This window comes from Schistocerca americana, chromosome 5 (assembly GCF_021461395.2).
Source record: "Schistocerca americana isolate TAMUIC-IGC-003095 chromosome 5, iqSchAmer2.1, whole genome shotgun sequence".
Taxonomy (NCBI): domain Eukaryota; kingdom Metazoa; phylum Arthropoda; class Insecta; order Orthoptera; family Acrididae; genus Schistocerca; species Schistocerca americana.
In genome coordinates this window covers 88,203,391-88,221,127 of record NC_060123.1, presented here as the reverse complement: position 1 = coordinate 88,221,127, position 17,737 = coordinate 88,203,391, and the positions used below count along the sequence as shown (strand labels likewise).

Below are 17,737 nucleotides of genomic sequence, written 5' to 3'. Positions count from 1 at the left end.
GGGCATGGGTTGTGCGTGTTGTCCTTAGCGTAAGTTTGTTTAAGTTACATTAAGTAGTGCGTAGGCTTTGGAACCGATGACCTCAGCAGTTTGGTGCCATAATAGCTTACAACAAATTTCCAAATACCTTTAGAACAACATTTTTGTTGTACAGAATTTACAGTTTCATGTTGCTCGCTTCATTTTCTTTTTTTTTTTCTCCGTATGTGATGTTAATACGAAATCAATGTGTTATGGGTTACCGGGGGGCGGGGGGGGGGGGGGGGGTGGTTGGAGATGAGGGATTGCCCGCCGTAAGGTCCTACAGCAGCAGCGGAGAACCATTTAGCCGAATGTGTGTGTAGAAGTCTCTGTACGGGTACATACTTAAAGCGCTCAACAAAGCTACGTGGGTGGTACCGAGGGCGTTGCTGAACTGGGGATTCCCAGAGGGAACCTTTGCCGTTTTACTCACGCATGTGTCAGTGTTGCACCGCCTCTGTGATCACGCCATAGGAGGGTGCGAGACAAGGGGACTGGAGAAGCATGAGCACCCTCGCTGATTCTAAATACATTAAAATACCGTCGAATGATTTTGAACGCTCCCTAGTGGTTCCATCCCGTACTTCAGAGTAATAACGGTGGTCGCGCTGGTCTGCGAATGGGTCACATCACGCGCAGTGGGGTTGCAACCCTCCGATGTCCTTGGAGAAGGGTGTGTCCGCAGCGTCGAACGTCATCAAGAATGTCGTTCTGTTGCTCATCATTTTGCGAACTGCCGTTTCCGTCGGCGTAACGTGTGGGAATAGCGCCCCAGGAGAAGGGGTGCTTTCGTTGACGCGCTTTTTGCCACCTGTTGAGGCCTTTTAGTGCCGCTTTTGAGTGGCGTTACGTCTGAAACGTTTTCCTTGGGTACCCACAAGAAAACCGCATGATTTCAAACGATCAGCATCGAGGTTTTGACTGCCTTCGCGTCAAAAGGAGAGCTGAAATGTGTGGAAGAGGGGGTTCGACGACCTTCCAGTCGAGTGACACTTCCACGGTGGCGTCGGGCGGAATTGTGGTGAAATTTGGCGGCAGCGTGACATCGTTGACTCACTTTACACCTCACACTAACTTCAGAGCTCTGCCACGGTTCCGCATGTGTCGACACCTCGATGTCTGAAGTGTCGCCGTAACTGTGGGTGATGTCGCCGGGAACCACGCTTCTGCTACATTACCGAGGAAGTTTCTATGCACTTCTGAGCCAAATTACAAATTTCCGCTTTGCAGTGGGAGACATCTACCGCGTTTCGAAAAAGTAACGCTTTAGTTCTGTCGCGCAGTGTACGTGTTATTTCGGCAGCCATCTTAATGTGTTTGACGGCGAGTATTTCACAACACTATCATATAACAACTTACATTCGTGAATTTCGTGTGTAAAGAACGAGTAACAGTAAGTTTTCGTATTAGCCCTAACATAGCTGAGAATTCTGCATGGTCATTTTGAGACCTGTAAGTGGCAGGAAACAACCCTTCTCGAAATGTGCGTTCTTGGACTTAATAATCGTCTGGATGGTGCACAAAACCCGTCTCAGTAACGCATACTGTCGGAATCTGAGGGGTATCTGTGAACCGCAAACAGTGCATTTAAAAAATATTTTCTCTGTCTCCTGTGTTATTTCCCACATACACAAATAGTACTAAAGAATGGGTCTTAGAAGCTTTCAAAACCACTTCTATTCTGCATACATTTCAATTCGGTAGTATCCTTTCAATAAAGCACAACCTGACATCAGCTTTTCCCGTTGTCGTGTCCTGACATAAGTAGGAGAGTAAGAAAGGGGTTGCTGGTCAGTCAGCGCTCCCTAGCGGTACAGAGCAGAAGGCAGAAGGACAATTCACAGTGAAGGCATTTGATTGTTTCTTCTATCTGAGCCAACACTGGTACAGGTATTTACTAGAAATGCAGGTGGTGAGACTCGACAGGGAACTCATTGTGGAGACTCTTGGTCAAACAGGGTTTTGAAATAGTTGTTTATTCCAGACAGGACTAACTAATACACTGGAGGTTGGTTCTAGGGTTAGAAAAAGCATGCATAAAACTGATACAACAGAAGCCAGTGCAGAAGTCCCAGGAGTGGATGCTAACCACAGTAGCAAACACTAGCAGCATCTTAAGGCAACAACTTAGTTGCAAAACAAAACATAATGAATGGACACTGTTCACTGAGGCACTCCAAGAGAGAGAGAGAGCAGACTTACGTGGAGCTGGACCGAGACTGAAGTCGACGGAAGCCGATTCGGCCCCCAAATCGTCTGACTGAGAATCCTGCAAAATGCGGAATCTAGGGGTACCGTTTTTTCCACTTAAAGCCACCCAGCCAATCCCGTAGGTCTCTTGCAGGTGCCTGCCAATCACTGTATAGTTAGGTCCCCTATACTGCTCCTAAGGTGGGGATGTTAATGCAGTTGCACTAATGAAGTCCTTATTTGGTATCAACATTGTTCAGCTGAAAGCTAAACGTAACTGCTCTGCCAAATAAGGCTTGCAACATTGTTGTTATACGTCATTTAGCCCCGCCCCTCGGGCTCTCCGGAGTAGGGACTGTTAGGTCAACAGTTTTTGGCCTTTCCGCTCTCTTTCTAACCCTTGTGAGTCTACTGACGTTGCTGTTCTCACGGCTGGTATCAAGCTGGCTTTATACGCTAGTACGTGCCTGTTGGTTACAGAGTTCTACGATGACAACCTACTACAGAGTCTAGACGACATATGATGTTACATGTTGATTCCTTGAAGAGTGACTAAAGCCCTGGGACCACGTCTGGGGGCGTTTGCATTTTTGCAGGGCTCTCCCCTTACTGTTTACTTCATGTAACAATATCTTTCCTAGTTTCGTCTGCCCTCAGCATCGTCTTAGCTTCCGCGCCTTGGAACGCCATTCATCCTTTCTCACAGCTTCAAAAAAAATGTTCAAATGTGTGTGAAATCTTATGGGACTTAACTGCTAAGGTCATCAGGCCCTAAGCTTACATACTACTTAACCTAAATTATCCTAAAGACAAACACACACACCCATGCCCGAGGGAGGACTCGAACCTCCGCCGGAACCAGCCGCACAGTCCATGACTGCAGCGCCTTGGACGGTTCGGCTAATTCCGCGCGGCTACAGCTTCAAGATAACACTACAGTAGCAAGGAATAATCAATATATTAAACCGTTAGTTTTGTATGGTTCTGATAGACCGGCCAGGCACAGTATCCGCCGGGCACCATAATCGGCTAACATCTGTTCCACTTCTAGCCAAATGTCGAGGAAAATCCGTCTGCCTATATTGTATGTCCTAATGTACAGACAAGTATCGGACTAGATATAGTCCACAGTCATTTTAACAGGGTGGAGTGAAGCAGACGTCTGCTTTTCGCAAGCAGAGATCAGAAAATGTCACATCCGTAGGACACGCGACGTCTAGGCTAGTAAGATGCAGCACACAGTGTCAAGCAAGGAAATGGCTTCTAGAAGTAACTTTCTTTGCGGTTGTGTGTGGCTTTTCACCGTAAGACCTGTTAGCGGTAAGCAACAGTTAACAAACATGCAAAATAATTCATCTGGACACGCCCGTGGGAATGTCTGCAGAATCCTCTGAGAATTCGTTTTGTTGATAATGGGCACATTATTACTTTATTTCAGTGTTAGGAATGGGAAGAAGTCAAGTACTGCCGGCCGGTGTGGCCGTGCGGTTCTAGGCGCTTCAGTCTGGAACCGCGTGACCGCTATGGTCGCAGGTTCGAATCCTGCCTCGGGCATGGATGTGTGTGATGTCCTTAGGTTAGTTAGGTTTAAGTAGTTCTAAGTTCTAGGGGACTGATGACCACAGATGTTAAGTCCCATAGTGCTCAGAGCCATTTGAACCATTTTTTTGAAGTCAAGTACTTCGTAATAGAAATTTGTTAAGTATTTATAGCCATGGTCCAAAATTATTTTGTTTGTTAAAATAAATATTCGTGACAATAATTACGTTCTTGTGGTTGGCATTTCCAGTCCCGTTGTTACATGTATTCTCCCATCAAGTGCAAATTAAGTATGACAGTTAGCAAAATATTTACAAGAAAATCCCAGTCGCTAATCTGCACTTTCTACTTTATGAGGTATGTTGTGGCTCCTATTGTTTCCATTGATTTTTTTGTCCGTGGTGTAATCGAACTGTAATGAATCTCTCCTCCATTTTTTTGCGCAGTACACTATATTTATTTTCGTGGAGACTCAACTGCGAGTCTCTGCACCTATCTTCGGTCGTCTGCCTGTCTTCCTGCATATCGCTACAGTTTTCTGGCGTTGCACCTGTGTTATACACAACAAAGTTGTCTGCGAACCGTCTCATATCACCTCCTCCACCCACCAAAGATGTTAAATACCATGGCCTCAATGACCATTGCTTTTACGCTTCCTCAACACTTCAACAAACAAAGAAATATCCGCGTAGGACCTGAAACCTACCACTGTCAAGCACATTCCCTTTACGGGAGAACTGTTCCGAGAGCAAAATGATAAACTACTTGTATGTGAAGCTATAGAGCTGGTTTTCAGAAGCAGAAAAGTGTATACATACAGCGGTCACTGTACTGCAAAACTGGTAGACTAAAATAACGGAAATGTACTTCTCCTGTTCCACTGAGAATCGTGATACTCTGACGTCGAAGGTTTTGTCGTCTTATGTAAATTTCAATTATCACAGAAAGGCTGTTGCTGACTTTGACAAGCATATGGGTTTCAGCTATACGCATCCACCTTGCTCCTGCGTATTTTCGAAGGTTATCTCCCAGCACCCCCTTCCCCTTCCTTCTCACTCCCCACCACACCTATACATTAGGTTGTTCCTATCTATTAGAATCAAGTGCAGAATTCTTCCTTTCCCCTCCGACCTCACCCGTTTCCCGAACCACATGACGCAATAGAAATATACTGGAATACTATATCGCAGAAGGGCGGTTCCAGCCCTCATCCGGCCGTAAAACGTTCCAGGGAAAATTATCTGGATGGTACCTTTCAAACGGATACAGTTCCATTTCCGTTCCTATCTTCAGTCGCCTCGTCGTCCTCGGGACGTTGAACTGTAATACTCATTTTTAAAGAAATTTCTGCGGCCCGTGTGCCATAAATTCCTCTGGCCACATATCCCGTTCACCTCATTTCATTTCCATAATAATCCCACATGTTCTAGATTTCCTAGATCAGAATAACTTTTCATGTTCGATGTTCAGAGACATGTATAATTTTTAGAGCATATCATATTCGCCACTGATTGTGGAAATTACCGAGTTCACAATTTCAATTTCGGCCTTCTATGTACAGAGATCCAAACTCTGCTAACGCCACTGTACTTCTACATTGGAAAGGCTTATTTTTGACGATTACAGGCGTAAATGTCGAATGATTTTAAATTCGACATGTGCTGAAGCAAAGTCTTTTGCAGTAGCACTTGCAAACGGCCGAAGCTGAAATTGTGGATTTCTGCAGTGAACAGCGAATGTGATGTCCTTTAAAAACGTTCCTAGATCTGTTACTTTGTTTTCCTATTCCTCATATTAATTCCCAACATGTCCCCATAAACTATTCGCTGACCTGTCCTTAGTTTCCACGTAGTTCCCACATTAAAAGTTCATGTCTCACTATCATAATATAAAATGGTAATATACATTGATTGTAAGCTTTCCGTTTCAGACACACGTGAAGCTTTTGTTTTCAAAACACATTTTTTCTGTGTTTCTTTCTTTTTTTTGTTCGACCAACCATTGTCTTCACCTGCTCCATGGCCCATCAGAAGGTTCTCTAACATTTTTGTTAATTTATTTTGTTTTCGGTTTATTAGCTGCACGATGTTTTGCCAAATAGTTACTGATTTTCAAGCCTAGTTTCAAACTTGTGCTGTTGATGTCTTCCGTTCGGTGTTCAAGCAAATATACGAGGAATATCATTAAATAGTGTTTACTGACTCTGGTGAAAGCGATAAAGGCACAGTAAACATCTATCCACATACTAGCCGTCTGTGACATCGTTATGAATATGTTGCTCTGACTTCTGTATGTAATATTTTTCTAATCAATATACAAGTATTTGAAATGTAGACTTTTAGATTAAGTTCACATCCCATTGGACTCAAATTTCGTCCATGGGCTATCTTTGCAGTATATTTCAGAACGCTGCATTTTACAGTTTATTGTATAGTCATACCTGTATGAAAAGGTGTCCTATATGTGGTACGTTGTAAAGTAACCGTATTTACCTGGTCTAATCTGCCGCCGTGAAATGTGGCTTTTAAGTGATTGTCTAGAATTGGCTACTTTAAAAAGTAAGGTTAACAACAGGTTTGCAGTCCAAACACTTTAATTGCTCTCTGATATTGAATAATCTACTGTTTGTGGCCAGATCCAGTATCATTTACTATAATGAACTGAATAAAAATCCTCCAACAATTGAGATTAAGAATCCAGGTGGTAGGCAAAATATAATATTTACCCGGAACAATTACATGGCAACGGTTGAAACTTCAATACTGAATTAATTCATTGGCCAATAATTGTTGTCCAATCCATTCATAAATACTCGTACTGTAATGTGTTGATCTTTAACTCGAATCCTTTAATAAGAAACGATAACATTCCAAGACGCTAGCAGACTTTCAGAAGCCTCAGAGCTTCCTACCAAATGTAAATCTACAAATGACAAGACATGGCAGACACCTATTACTCTGCTCCCAAAATAAAACGGAGATCTGCTTCTGGGCAGTAAAAGACATGTAAACAAACTTTCAGGCTACTAGTCCACTCTTTGCTACTTCTTTATCGTTCGATGGCCAAAAAGGGGTCGGCCAGAGTGGCCGCGCGGTTCTAGGCGCTACTGTCTGGAACCGAGCGACCGCTACGGTCGCAGGTTCGAATCCTGCCTCGGGCATGGATGTGTATGATGTCCTTAGGTTAGTTAGTTTTAATTAGTTCTAAGTTCTAGGTGACTGATGACCGCAGAAGTTAAGTCGCATAGTGTTCAGACCCATAGCCAAAGAGGGTTTGCGGCTGTTTTAAGCTCCTCCCTTTGAAGTGACAGTGAACTGGTTTCTTCCATGTGTCAATTTATTTCTTGGGTCAATTTGTAACAGCTTTGCTGTCAGTAAAGTGGTTCATGTATTTTTTTAAACCTTTTATCTGATAGTGTGGAACAGTACAGCGGAGAGTTCTAGAGTACTTTTGCACTTCTGTCTTTAACATGTTCACGCTGACACTGGAAAATGATTTTATCACCAATGGGCAACCGTCCAAGGCTACTATTTTAATATATTGACCTTTTATTTGGAATTGGTGTAAAGTAATTTAAAAAAAGAGGTATCACTTCAGAAAGGTCTCTCATTGAGTGATAACACAACATTGCAGTCACGACTGTTCTTTGTGCCTGACTGAGAGGTAATACATTATACAGTAGTGTCCTGCTGGTAGCATATCTGGCAGACGGTTAAAGCTGAGCGGCATTCCACTCAACCTCGTTCGCCGTCCGCGGACAATCATGTTAGGGGCGTCACAATCATCGACAAAAGATGGACTTCCATTACTTTCGATACTAACAGACCAGTATAAGGTCCGTATTTGATTGCGTGAGTATATTGGAGAACAAAAACATCAGAATGTACGGTTTAAAGAAATATAGTTAGTGAATAAACAGTCTAACCGTACGTCAAAACCAAGTGTATTTAGTGTGTTTGCAGTGTCTTCTTTGATTACATTCACGCTGGCTCATACTGAGCGATTTAGTCTCCTATACAATAATCTTTTCGCTGTTACAAGTTCTTGTTGGAGTGTATACAAAACTCTTGCAGTTTCTTCATCCTGGCCATGCATTTATACAGCAAGAGTAACTAGAAATGTGGTAAGCATTTGTCCTTTTCTGCCCATATAAATAATATCCAACACGGATACTGAAACAATTGATTCGTCTGACGATCTGTAAATAGAAAGACATAAAATAAAAGACCAGGAATACTGTCAGCCTCTTCAGACGAAGAATTTGTTTATGCGCAGAGTGAAGGCGAATCATTAATCAATGAATAAATGAGTCTACCACAGAGGTAGAAGATTCTGAGAATGATTCTTTGGTAGGGCAAAATGATGAAGATAATGAATGGCATCAAATAACAAAATTAAGTTCGATAGTGAATGAGTATTCGGAAGGAGAAGAATTTTTAAATGATAACGTTGATTGCCATGACAGTGATTGTTAGTACAAATTATTATTCTATGATTGTATATTACTAATGTCAGCCGAAGAAACAAATAAGTATGCTTTACAATACATGCATTCTTTACTCAGAAAGAGACATTGCAACCTGTTAGGAGAGGCAGAATGAATACATTTATTGCCATACTACTTTCCATGAATGTAATGCAACTACCGGAAATAAAGCGATATTGGCTTGAAAAGAACACGTATACAAACACAAGCATAACAAAATGCCATAAAAGTCCAGAATTTTTTCCACTTTTCGCAATACCACAGCCAAAAATTAAGATCGACTGAACAAAGTTCGAAATATTATAGACGCAATTTTTCATTTGTTTTTTCCAAAGTTCTTTTAAACGTGGCAAAACCATTGTTGAAGGCGAAAGTACAGTTTATTGCGGGGGCGTCTCGGTTGTCGCCAATATATTGCAGGCAAACGCCAAAGGATGTTACAAGGTATATAAAGTGTGTCTTCCTGAAAGTTAAACTTATAATATTGAAATTAATTGGCCGAAGGTCTTTTGGAGAAAGAAAGCTCGTTTGGGGTAATATCAAAATGATCAAAATCTCCACAGACAAAACAAAAGCAAAAACGGGACGCATTATGATTTTTGAAAAACGTAGTGGCATTAAAGTTTTCAAATGTAGATTAAAAAGATCGGTTTTTATGCCTGTCGGCATGCGAGAATCACACGTGTAAAATTATTGTTCGGGGCAAAAGAGGTAAACTGAATCCCCATGCTGGTGTTTTTCAATAATAACGGCAAAAAGACAGTTCATTTATCCAATCAACTGACGGTTTGGTGTAGTTGTTTACGGAAAATTGTTAAATGCTACAGTAAAATTATAATACAATTAACATGCGGGACTTGCCTAATACCTACCAATGCGTGGTATATAAATTGCAGGTGGGGTAATAAACACATCAATATTTTACGATTCAAAGAACGAGCAATGTTCAGCACATTGAACAAATGGCTACTGAAAAACAAATACCCTCAAAACAAGTTTCACGTTTTAAAAAATCGTATATAAGGCTTACCAGAAAGTCAAGAGAAAGTTGTAAGGAGTGCTACAAACGGCTATATCAGAAGGAGGTTAACATTGTATCACGAGGGAAGCTAAAAGGGCAACAACATACCGAAGTCGTTGTCAGGGCCATGTAGTACTGCTTGAAGTGCTTTCAGAAACTGCATAGACTACATGAAAATGTGTTAAATTAGTAACTTTTGAATTATTATGTTTTTAAAATCGATTTTTTTGATTATGTATGTACTACTATGTTCAGCTGTGTTTATAACATAATCCCTACTTTATAACATAATTCCTACTTTTGTTCATCGATACACGTTACATTTCCATTACTTACATTACCAACTTTATGGTAATTGTTTCCTGTCGAATTTTTTTCACCATCCAAGGGAACATTCTAGGATATGCCACCGGTGGTACACGCCGGCATGAGTAGGTAAGAATGCTCAGAAGTTTTCAGATAGGACTTTGGCTGCACTATGTTTAGGACTGAGGTTCCTTAATGCATTTTAGAAAACGGTCACTAGAGAAATAATAAGTCTCGTGCGACTGGTCTACCGTCGACTCTTGCAAAAATACGTAAGCAGGTCGAAAGGCGTGGAATTATGTATCCCAGGACAGTATTCGCCATCTGTACTATAATCTAAGATGCCAGAGTCCACGGCCTCATTGTGGCGATGGAGACTACGTCACGTGCTAACATTGGTGTTTCACCATGAGTCGATAGCTGGTACCTCAGAACCGCTTGTGCTATTTATCTGTAAATATAATCATATCGTTATGCACTGTTGCACCAATAAATCTTGAGTGAATTGGAAACCTTTAAATGGGGTGCTAATTGTTTTTATGACACTGTACATTACCATACCTTGCAGATGTGAAGACTGATTTATCTCCCTTTTTAGGGTTTTTGAAATTTCATTGTTAAAGTCCTCTAGGCCATCTGTTACTCCAGGGGTGTGGCGAACTTAAGCACGAAAGTAAGTTCCGCATCCTATGCCACTGCCAAGAAACATATCTGTCTGAAATGTGGACCACATAGAGAAGGAACTGCTACAGTGTAATACAGGAGGTAACTGAAGGAAATACACAATAGATGAACAGAAGAGACACTTTCATTCGAAGATAATAGTTACAATGAAGTCGCCGCGATTCGTGATGGTTCTCTGGATATTAGCAATGCCGCGACATGGTTCTTAGTAGAGTGTGCGATCTCCATGTACGGCAGTGCACGCTCTTCAACGTGCCCTGGTGCCGGTGTCAAGGATGGTAACGAGTTATTGCGGTGCGGCCTTCGTACGTAAGGTGTTCGATTGCTCTAAAAGAGCGGTTGGCAAGTGTTGGCTATGTGCTGGTGCATGTAGACGTGCGTCAGTACTTCAAAAAATGGTTCAAATGGCTCTGAGCACTATGGGACTTAACATCTGAGGTCATCAGTCCCCTAGAACTTAGAACTACTTAAACCTAACTAACCTAAGAACATCACACACATCCATGCCCGAGGCAGGATTCGAAACTGCTACCGTAGCGGTCGCGCGGTTCCAGACTGAAGCCCCTAGAACCGCTCGGCCACATCGGCCGGCTAGTGTGAGAAAACGGAAAGATAATATCACTCTACAGCGATAATGTGTTGTTGATCGGCGTGATTTCGCTGCAAGTTCTTTCGGAAGGAAACTACAATTATGTGTGCTTAATTTTAAGAACCGAATCAAGTGAACTGACAAATGTACTTTGCTCAGAATCAAAAGATCGAAATAACAAAAAAATTTCCTGAATACGAAACTGCGTAAATCAAGTCGTAAGTGTTTAAAGCTTTATTTTCTGCGTAGCTTATAACATGGCGCCGAAAATTTGATCAAATTAGTTAAACCGTCTTTCTGTACAAGTGAATGAGATAAGTTGTCCTTGGAGACCATAAAAAGCAGTGCGCTGATAAGGTCAGTGACACGTTTTGTGTCCCTTATAAGTAAGTTATGAATATATTACACATTTCATACTGTTACTCTAGGGGAAATATGTGTTAGTAAATTTAATGAAGATCTGCTTTTAATTTCAGTTCTTATGTTCGGACTGAGTAAATTATGTAACATACTCTGATAGCTAGAATTTCTCTCCTAGTTTTTGAAGATCATGATCTCCCCCTAATGAAGGGGGAAGAGTAGGAGATCTCGGTCGATACGGGGTTGAGGCTGTGGCAGAGTTCGTTCCCGATGTCTCCAGCAAAGATGGCGTAAGTGAAGGGGACGGGGATGGCGTCGGCGAGAATGAAAGCTCACTAGTTGATGACTTCCCTCCATCATTACCTTCGATTGGCATAAATTTTTCACTCAGAAGCATTCACAAAATTAAGGGTTCGGTCATTACCCCAATTCTACAGCATGTAAAAATTATAAAGATCATAGTCAAATTTAACTTCTCTTACAGGGAAAGTTGTGCGTGTTTTCTTCGTATGTAACATCGCCAAGTCCGTTGTGGCTCTGTCGGTTTTAATATTTTAAGGCAAAATTAGCATTTTCCTTCAATGCTGCCGCAGTTCTTCAAATACTTTCAGGCCACGGATGGTACTGATACCCGATGGGAAACTGCCGCACAGAGGAGGTGCGAGCAAATCTTGGACACTGCACGTAGAAGCGTACCGCCTTATAGGACACGCCAACAGGCCACACGAACATTATTATCACATAATCGCTGTATCGATTCTTATGCCATGTGTTTGTAGCTCGTTTTAACTGCAGTCGTTGCTATTACAAAAGCACGGATCACTTTTCCGATTTTCTATAATAATAACCCAATATTTTTGAAAGGAGTGGAAATTTTACGAAAAGATATCACCCGTCTTTTTAAAAAATGTTTTGTTTAAAAACCAAAAAATTAAGCACCGCTGCTGTGGAAAATTGATATTCCGGGTTTTATCTGGTCATTAGAAAAAAAAACTAAAAAAGGAAAGCGCCTTGCAACCCAGACCAAACAAATACTGGTTATTCGGAACTACAATACGGGATCAGTTTTGGCTGGTCGGTGTGGCCGAGCCGTTCTAGGCGCTACAGTCTGGAACCGCGCGACCGCTACGGTCACAGATTCAAATACTTCCTCGGGCATGGATGTGTGTGATGTCCTTAGGTTAGTTAGGTTTAAGTAGTTCTAAGTTCTAGGGGACTGATGACCTCAGAAGTTAAGTCCCATAGTGCTCAGAGTCATTTGAACCATTTTCGGGATCGGTTTTAATCGCTAGATTGTTTCCCCATGCCTACCTTTTCCTCAAACAACGATCAGTTACTAGCAGAATTACAAGTTACTTCACAATCCAGCTGAAGAAACTGAAGGACGAAATTCGTTAGACACACCGACGGAAGGTTTATAGAAATAGGTGTGTAACGTGAAAATATGTATGTGAAATCTAAGTGAAATATATGTATGTGTATGTTTCGTATGTGGCATGTGCGGTGTTTATTACCTGTGCAACTGGCGAATTTCAACCGTCAATCTTTTCAAGCAGGTATTTTGAGCTTCACGCTTCATCAAGCTTCAAAAAGTGCAAAGCATGCGCTAGAAAATGACCCACCGCTGAAATTGGCCAATTGCACGGATGATAAACACATTACAGCCTACTTGAACCATGTTTTCATTCTCGGAACAGGATAAGGCTATGGATGCCCACAAAAACTAAAATTTTAAATAGTATGATAATTTATACTAAATTCAAATAAAAGTTTGGAAATACGTACCTCTGTCAAGAATCGAATCATGGATTTCTTGATTGTGAGATTAGAACGCTACCCGTGTAGGGGCAATTGAAATGACTGGGGTGAAATGTTTTGTACTTAAAAGGGCGCGAACTTTAAAGTCGATAGGTTTCCGAGTGGTTTTGAGAACTGTGCTGCAGGAAACTAATGTTCGCGCACCGATCTTCGAGTCCTGTAATAGATGTGAAGAACGTAGAAGACGGACGAGTACTTTAGGTTCTTGCGAAACACTGTACAGAAACTACTGATTAGAGAGAAACACGTCGCTATAATACGAATAACATTACTGTATCTCCCAGTCCAGTCACGTCATGAAGGACGCCACAGAGGCGTTTCCCCGCGGCGCTGTTCCCACGGACAGGTGCTGAATGGCCCCTGGAGTCCGGCGTGCGCAGCGAGCGGCAGCCAGAGGCGTACGCGCGGCAGCCAGAAATAGCCCGCTCTCAACAGCCGCCCCCTCCGGGCCCACACTCAACCCCCACCCCTTCCCCAAACCTTCCACAACTCTCCACCCTCTCTCTTTCAGCTCGCTCGCGCCGCCGAGTATTTCACTTGTGCGAAATGCGGCCGCTGTTGTTGGAGATCCCGACGTACACAATTCAGCCGCTGCTCGCAGCATTTACTGTTGACAGAGGCATTCGCTTCCGCGCTGTGTTTTCCTTTCCCGTTGCTTTATTTTTGTGTTTTTCCGTGCCGTTGCCCGCTGCACTGTATTTAGCAGTACTCTGTAACGCACAATGAGCCCCAAATGAGCGAGAGGCTAGGGGAAATGGAGGCGGAAGGAGGGGAGACGGGGGAGGGAAGGGTGCACGATTCTGTAAGGAGGAGGCTCGCAGACACAACTCTGTGCGGACAGCTGTAAGTTGGTACTGGCCAATAAGAGACTGCAAGTCCACGTCAAACTAACGAACTGCTAAACCCTGTCAAGCCCGCTTCTCATTCGGAACAATCCTTAATTATCCCCATTTAACCGTGTTACATAAAAAGCGCGTTCTGTGAATCTTCAGCTCTTCCAGGGATGTCGAATTCAGCTGGGCAACGTCCTCGACAATCACTGATATTTAGACAGGTTTATATTCTTTCTAGGTCGCATTATGAGGAAACACGGTGTGAAGGGTCCCTTTCGAACAGAATGTAAGATTAAGGTCCTTCTACATTATTTAAAGGATTATTTTGTTTCCTTAAAGCGAGTGTTTACACCTACCAAGTCGGACCATCAATACAGTGGACTATCTGATTATAGAGCGTAAGTTTCATCCAACGTTTACAACAGTCGAGCAAATTTGCGATTGCAGAGCATTGGCTTCGTATCGGTTATCCAATGGACCGTAATAGCATAAAGATCGTGGCGTAATAATCCAATTAATGCAATGGTTTTATTAAGGGATGTTTTAGCATTAAACTAGCTCGTGGCATAATTAGACCGGTGTTTTTATGTAAACTCTACCTTGAATCCCACTGGTCAAACAACAGGTGAACAGAGTTAGTGTGACTGCCTGGTCCATTGTTAGTTGATATTGCACTATCGATATTGTCTGACGTTGCTTGCCTCTGGTTGTTTGGTGACACTAGTTTTTTACGGTGTTTGTTGTCTTTCCACATACGCCGTTATCTGCTTCCTGCTTGCCGTAGCCCCGTCAAACAACGGTTTACGTTGCAATGCACAGCGTCCTCTCCTTCCATTCGTATGGGATGGTGACGTCGAAATAATACCCAACTGAATTAATCTAATTGTCTGAACAGCACGCATACTGTCCGCTGCTGGGAAGAATGAGCATTACAGGAATGTGGCGACAAGGAAAAAGTGGAATGCGACGCACGCTAAAGCAGAACAGTTTGCACCGCTCTCAAACCATCCTTATCAACGCAATCATGCCTACATTGTACCTGTCACTAGATAAAGTTCGATAGATGTAAATACAGGTTGTTGGGAAATTTCTTTTACAATCGTACCGTTTCCGGGCTATAACCATTTGAAAATATATTGGTAATGCGGCCACTTTTATAAGTAATTGATAAAGCGTGAACCAGTACGTCACTTGTTTTACATTTCCATTCATTAATAGGCAACGAAATTGCTCGTGTTCTCGTTGACGGGTTCTCTTCAACGTATGCAGTACGGCCTCTTCCAATTCGAGTGTATGGCTTCTATTTGGAACATCACAGTCACGCCTGCTAACGATGAAGGTACCGTTCGTCGAAGTCGTTGCGTAACTCTGACGAAAAGGGTATGCGAAGCCGTCGGATGTTATGGAGAACGATTTTGATAAACGCGACGATCAGCTTCTCCACCAGCGTGAGCTTCGCCATTCAGGAGGATCATGTCGGCGTATTCCGCAAACGAGTACTCAGCCATGTTGCTCTAACAATCACAGACACTTGAATGAGACTCAACCAGATTAAAGAGGTAGGATAGACGTAGCCGTTCCGACATAAACAGCCACCCCTACCCCCACCATGACTACCCTGTTGCATACCTACCTACCAACATATTTTCAAACGGCTGTACGCTTCCGGACATCGGTTCCTATTCAAAATATTGTGTACTCACTCTCCTCTATAAATCCTACAAGTATCTAATCCAAATTTCCGAACGTCATGTACATTAAATCTCCACATCTTTTCTGCCTATTGGTGCTTACAAGACAACACGAGTCGATTGTTTTTGTTAGCATGATATCAGCAGCCATTGTAAAAACAGGCATCTGTACAGCGCATACATTAAATCAACTGTAATTTTTCGTCACAATATACTTTACGTTTCTCAGTTGTAGGCCTTTTTCGTCTGTCCCTTGCATACAGTGCTGATAATGATGTATGCGTGCACCTTTCACAAAAATTTCACCCTCTGGCAATAGTGCTGTAAATAAAAGCTAAACAAAATTGTAGACATTATAAATAAATGAATTATAGTGCAAAGGAGATTTTTTTCGGAGGGCAAGCGTCACAGACGATTGCAACCTGTAGGGCCGAATGTAGCGAGAGGGACGGTTCGCTCACTCTCCGCCTCGGGTCGCACGTCCATTCTTCTTAGACTGTCTCGTTCACTGATGCGGCACGCCACGAATTACTCTCCTGTGCTTACCTCTTCATCTCAGAGCGGCACTCGAAACCTACGACCTTAGTTATTTGCAGGACGTTTTCCGATATCTGTCTTCCTCTACAGTTTTTACCCTCTATATCTTCGTCTTGTACCGTGGAAGTTATTCCCTGATGTCTTAGTAGATATCTTGTCACTGTCTACCTTTTTTGTCTGTGTTTTTCATATATTCCTGTACTCTCCGATTCTGCGCAGAACCTCCTCATCCCTTACCTTACCAGTTCACCTAATATTCAGCTTTCTTCTGTAGCACCACATCTCAAATAGTTCTATTCTCTTCTTTTCTGCTTTTCCCACAGTCCATGTTTCACTAACATACAATGCTGAGCTCCAAACGTACATTCTCAGAAATTTCATCCTCAAATTAAGGTCTAGGTTTAATACTTGTAGGCCTCTCTTGGCCAGGGATGCCTTTTTGCCAGTGCTAGTCTGTTTTTAATGTCCTCCTTGCTCCGTCCATCATGGGTTATTTTGCTGCTCAGGTAGCACGATACCTTAACTTCAACTACTTAAACACGAATCCTAATTTTAAATTTTTCGCTGTTCTCATTTCTGCTACCTGTCGTTACTTTCGTCTCTCTTCGATTTACTCCTAATCCATATTCTGTACTCATAAGACAGTTCATTCCATTCAGGAGATCTTTTAATTCTTCTTCAGTTTTGACGAGAATAGCAATGTCATCAGCGAATTTATCATTAATATCCTTTCATCATCAATTTTAATTCCACCCTTGAATCTTTCTTTCATAGCTTCTTCGATGTATAGACTGAACAGTAGGGGCGAGAGACTACATCCCTGTCTTACACCATTTTCAAACCGAGCACTTCGTCCTTGGTCTTGCACTCTTATTGTACCCTCTTGGTTCTTGTACATATTGTGTATTACCCGGATTTCCCTATAGCTCACCGCTATTTTTCTCAGTATTAAAAATTTTTGCATCATTTGACACTGTCGAACGCTTTCTTTCAGGTCGACAACTCTTGTGAATGTGTCTCGATTTCTCTTTAGTCTTGCTTCCGTTATCAACCTCAACGTCATAATTGCCTCTCTCATGCCCTTGCCTTTCCTAAGGCCAAACTGATCGTTATCTAACACATGCTCAATTTCCTTTTCCGCACTTTTGTATATCAGTCTTCTCAACAACTTGGATGTATGAGCTGTTAAGCTGATTGTGTGATAATTCTCGCTCTTGTCGGCTCTTGCAATCTTGGGAATTGTGCGGAAGATGTTTCTCTGAAATTTTGATGGTATATCGCCAGACTCATGCATTCTACACACCAACATAAATAATCGTTTTGTTGCCACTTCCCCGAATGATCTTAGAAATTCTGATGGGATGTTACTTATCCTTACTGCCGTATTCAGTTTAAGTCTTTCAGAGCTCTTTTAAATTCTGATTCTAATTCTATGTCCGCTGTCTTTTCTATATCGACTCCTGTTTCTTCTTCCGTCACATCATCAAACAAGTCTTCCACTTCATACAGACATTCAATGTGTTCGTTCCACCTATCCACTTTCTCTTCTGCATTTAACAATGGAATGTCCATTGCAATCTTAATGTTACCATCATTGCTTTTAATTTCACCGAAGATTGTTTTGCCTTTTCAGTCATTCCTTTGGACCACCATATCTTTCAC

General features: G+C 42.2%; 1 protein-coding gene across 1 annotated transcript in view; it reads left to right on the top strand.

The window, feature by feature from the left end:
* LOC124616216 (pikachurin-like) overlaps positions 1 to 17,737 on the top strand; it is a 976,895-nt gene that overhangs the window by 726,784 nt on the left and 232,374 nt on the right. The window lies entirely within an intron of this gene.